At 40.9% G+C, this 4705-nt stretch overlaps 1 long non-coding RNA gene across 1 annotated transcript in view; it reads right to left on the bottom strand.

Annotated features, from left to right (window-relative positions):
• The window catches only part of LOC109372862 (uncharacterized), a 12611-nt gene extending 7906 nt beyond the window's left edge, over positions 1-4705 (bottom strand). Inside the window, exon 1 of the long non-coding RNA XR_002122109.1 lies at positions 4673-4705. This is a non-coding gene — a long non-coding RNA (uncharacterized LOC109372862). The remainder of the gene's footprint in view (positions 1-4672) is intronic.

Genomic DNA, 4705 nt, shown 5'->3' with positions numbered 1-4705 from the left:
TAGAGGGCAGTGTCACTGGCCCTCATATGTGGGATCCGAACTGGGGCCCTCTGGCATCCCAAACCAGCTCTTAATCAACGTGCCACTCGGCCGGCCCTCACCTAACTTTTTGAATCTGTTAATTTATGTCTCACTATTATTTCTTCAAATATATTACCTGCCCTTTCTCCTGGGACTCCAATTACACATGTGTTAGATATTCTGATATTGTTCCACAGGTCCCTGAAGCTCTGTTATTGGCCAATATTTTTCTTGCTGCTCTTCTGATGGGTAATTTCTATTGCTATCGTCAAACTCCCTGACTCTTCCCTATTTCGTTTCCATCTGCTGTTAAGCCCATCCAATGAATACTTTATTTCAGATTTTTTAAAATGCTGTAACTTTCCACTTGATTTTTTGTTTCTATTTTTCTACTGAGATTTCCTATCCATTATTTTTCTTTCCACCCATGAGCATAATTATAATAGCTGCTTTAAAATCTGTATCTGCAATATTGAACATCTTGAGTCATCTAGGGGTTGGTCTCCATTGACTGTCTTTTCTAGTGTGAATGGGTCATATTTTTCTGTTTCTTCACATGTCAACAAAGTTTGGAATATATCCTGGATATTGTGAATAAGAGGTTGTAGAGATTGTGGGTTCTGTTATATTCCTCCAAAGAGCATTGATTATTTAGTTTAAGTGGACAGTTAACTTGGCGGAACTCAAACTGCAAAACTTCATTTCCTATACAAGCGAGCAGCTGCTCAATTTTCAGTTCATTTGTGTAGACTTACCTGGGATGCTTGGAGTCTGCCACCACATACATGCATGCTTCAGTAATCAGCCAAAGCTTTGGGCAGAGTTTATACCCAGAATTTAAGGCTCCACCTCTCTAGCTCTACCTTTTCTGGAATTTATTCCTGTATTTTCCAGTACTTATGGGTGCCCCCAAACTTATCCCCTTCAAGCCAATAAGAGTGTTGGCTTTCTATCAGTATTTTAACCATTTTAAAAGGTACAAATTAGGACCTACACTCAGGCTAAAAGCCATAATAAACAAGAAATTCTCCTCACATCATTCTCGTCTTCCAAATGCCAACTCCTTTCCACTGTCTGCCTGCTTTTGGTTACTCTCCAGGAGCCTCAGGTAATTGTTTTTAATATGTTATCCAGAGTTTATAGCTGTTATCTATAAAAGGGATTGTCCAACAAGAGCTTACCAGTCACACTAGACATGGACCCAATAAATATTTCTAGCTCTCTGCAGTCAGGGCACATGGAAGGATTGTGCTTTCTGTTTCTTTCATGGATGGGATGGTAACATATAAGATGTAAGTAGAAATTATGGCTTGTATTTTCCAAATGGGGGCTATTCCATCAACCTGGGTCCTGAATTAATACAGACTCCAGCCAATTCTTGTTTAAAATGTATTGTGATCAAGAAACAAATCTGCATCAAGCTGCCTCTGTTATACAAATACGATCAATGCCTTCATAAGTAGCCAAAACACTCTGGTGCAAGCCAAATTCATGGTCATGTCCTTGCCCATAACCCTCACCCTTTCTTTAGCGCTAGCATCTGGAGCAGGTTAAAGAGCCTCTGTGACCCACCCTGTTCTCCCCCACATACTCAGGTGACATCTGGAGATGTCACAGTGTGCTTCTCCACAGCTGACTGCAGCCACATCAGAAAGAACTCACTTTTGGCCTTACAGCTTACTCATTCACAGGGGCACAATACTGGAGTGCTTAAGATCATGAGCTCTGGATTCAGAGTCCTGAGTTCAAATCTTAGCTTTGCCGTCACATGAGCTTGGATTTCTCACTTACCCTCTCTGTACCTTAATTTCCTCATCTATAAACCAGGGGTGCCAAGATCACACAGAGTATATTTTGGAGTGTGTGGCACGTAGCTAGCATTCAAAAAAATTATAGCTGTTTATCCCATTTACTCAACATTCAGCAAAAGTTGCTGACAGCTTATCATCTATCTGCCAGGCACTGTTCTAGGCACTAGGAATATGAGGTCTGACAATTAAGTTCGTGAACTCATCCTAGAAAAAATGCTACATACTTCATTGCTGAATATCACTGTGGTCACCTTCAAAATACTCCCCTTGAGAAGCTATGCACCAATATATAATCCACCCTTCAAACCAATTTTGAAATTCTTTTTCTGGAATGGCCATCAAAGCTATCGTCGTATTACCCTTGATGTCCTGAATGTCATCAAAATGTCATCTTTTCAATACTTCCTTTATCTTATGGTAAAGAAAGAAGTCATTGGGGGCCAGATCAGGTGAGNAATTAATGTCCCACTAACATACTGAAACTTTTCTTTCTAAACGTGTCTGTTAGGAATGCTTTTGGCTATAACAGAACTTCCAACTGGCAATGGCTTAAATACAAACAGTATTATTTCTCCTCATAAACAAGCCCAGAAATAGGTCATTGCTATCAATTCAGCACTTAATCAATGACAGGGCTCTGGGTTGGTGTCTCAGAAATCCTCTTGGCCTTCTCCTGGTCATAACAGATTCGAAACATCATAGCCTCACATGACTGTATGAGAACTGCATGGCTCATTGGACAGATTTTCACCTCATGTGCCTGCCTCTCAGCATGAAGGAAAAGCTTTAGGACATGCCCCTCAGCAAAATTCCCCTTACACTCCATTGGTCAGAACTGAGTCACATGCCCACCTCCAGAGCAGAGATAGGCCTGCTTTTCCCGAGATCAAGGAATCTCTGCCAGAACAGGAAAGGGGGGGGGTAGCTTTCGTGTAGAAAATAAAGTGTCCGACCCACCAAGCTCCCCAATCACCTCTTAATTTTAAAATCCAGTCCTCATCCTGTTTGACCACTGTTGACAACTCCCTTTCTCTTGATCCTTCCTTCCTCTCGCTCTTGTGACACACTTTTTCTCCTGTCCCCCTTTACTTCTACTTTACTCTTCTTTTACATGTGCACGATCACTTTCTCTTTTCCCTTGATATTTGCTCCCTGGGCAATCTCATCCACTACCATAATAACCCCAGTCTCAACCTAGATAATTGACTTCTCTAAAACTCAAGCCTTTACATAGATCCCGTCCTATCTTTCCAAGTGCCTATTGCCCATCTCTATCTAAATAGACCAGGTAGGCTCGTTATGTTGCAAATACCACAACCAACTGGCATTATACAATAGAATACGTACTGATTCATGTAACATGAAAATTTACAGGTTGCGTGACTTTGGAGTCAGTTTAATTCATCAACTCACTATCATCAAGGGCTCAATTCCATTCCAGCTCTCTTATCTGACTTCTGTCTGTCTAACTCACCCTAAGACTGGCTTCTCTCGTGGCGACAGAATGCCTGTAGGTCCTCCAGACTCCGCAATCATATAAAACGACCTCATCCAAAAGGAAAGAGTCAAAAGGAGCTTCCTTTCTAGAAGCCCCGAGGAAAGTCTCCTTGACCCAAGTTGGGCCATGCACCCATTCCTAAAGTACCAGAAAATTAAATTGTTTTAGATAAGTTTAGGCCTAAAGCAAAATGCCCCAGTTCCATCAGAGTTCAGATTCCCCCAAAACACTTGTACTGCCCAAGGAGGCATGGGTACCCAAACAGAAATGAAGGCCATCTCCCAAGGCAAAGGAGAACTGGTAATGGGACAGCAACTACAGGGCCTACCCAACGTCCCTCGGGCTCACCAAACTCAAAATATCAAACCAAGTTAATAACTTTAGTCCCTGCCCTCATCCCACATTTGCTCCTCCAGTTCTTTTGTTGTTTTTGTTTTTGCTATCTTAATTAATGGCATCATTTGCCACGTTCATTAACCTGAGGCTTTACTCTGGATTCTTCCCAACATTCACTCTGTTACTAAGCCCTACTAATGCTGCTTTCCCACTATTCCCTCATCCCCAGTGCTACCGCCATAGCCTTTGTTCAGGCCCTCATCATCTTCTGTGAGGATTTCTGCAATCACCTCCCAATTAGTTTCTTACCTTCGGGCTCTCTCTGCCTCAGTTTATCTTCCGTATGTTACCCTACAGTGTTCTTTCTGCATGATCTGAACCTTCTCGACAGATTCATAGTTCCTGCCACTCCCAGAGGTAAAACCACATGACTCTAGGTGCCCTAAACTCATTCTGCACCGTCTTGCCCTCACATCTCAGACTGTTTGCCATATGCAGGACACCTCTCTTCTCCTTCTCATCTTCTAATCATCCTTCACAATCCAGCTGAAATACAACTTCTATTATAAAGTTATATTTATTTCTCTACCCCCCCCAAGGAGAAGTAATTACTAAGGCCCTAGAACCCCCGAGTTATTTGTGCCCCATTTTGTTTGCACTTATGACATTGTGTTGTAATTATTTGGACATACATATGTTTTCTTCCATCATATCATGAATTCTTTGGGAAGTTACAGCATAGTAGCCCATTAATTTGCTGTAGATCAAATATATCTACTAAGAGTTAATATTGTACTACTTCACACAAAATTTAGAAAACTTGTAACAGTATGGGTCCACTTAATCTCCCCTTATCTATCTTTTATGTACTACATAATTATCACATGCAATATATGTACATACAGTATATTATGAGCTGCATAAGACAATGTTATAATTTTTGCCTTAAACAGTTAATATGTATATTAAAAAATGTTTTGTCTTTTGTATTTACTCATATACGTACCATTTCTGATTCTCTTTATTCCTTTCTAAAGAT

This window comes from Hipposideros armiger, unplaced genomic scaffold (assembly GCF_001890085.2).
Source record: "Hipposideros armiger isolate ML-2016 unplaced genomic scaffold, ASM189008v1 scaffold_668, whole genome shotgun sequence".
Classification (NCBI taxonomy): domain Eukaryota; kingdom Metazoa; phylum Chordata; class Mammalia; order Chiroptera; family Hipposideridae; genus Hipposideros; species Hipposideros armiger.
Note: the sequence above shows the minus strand (reverse complement) of the source record. Positions and strands in the feature narration are given on the sequence as shown.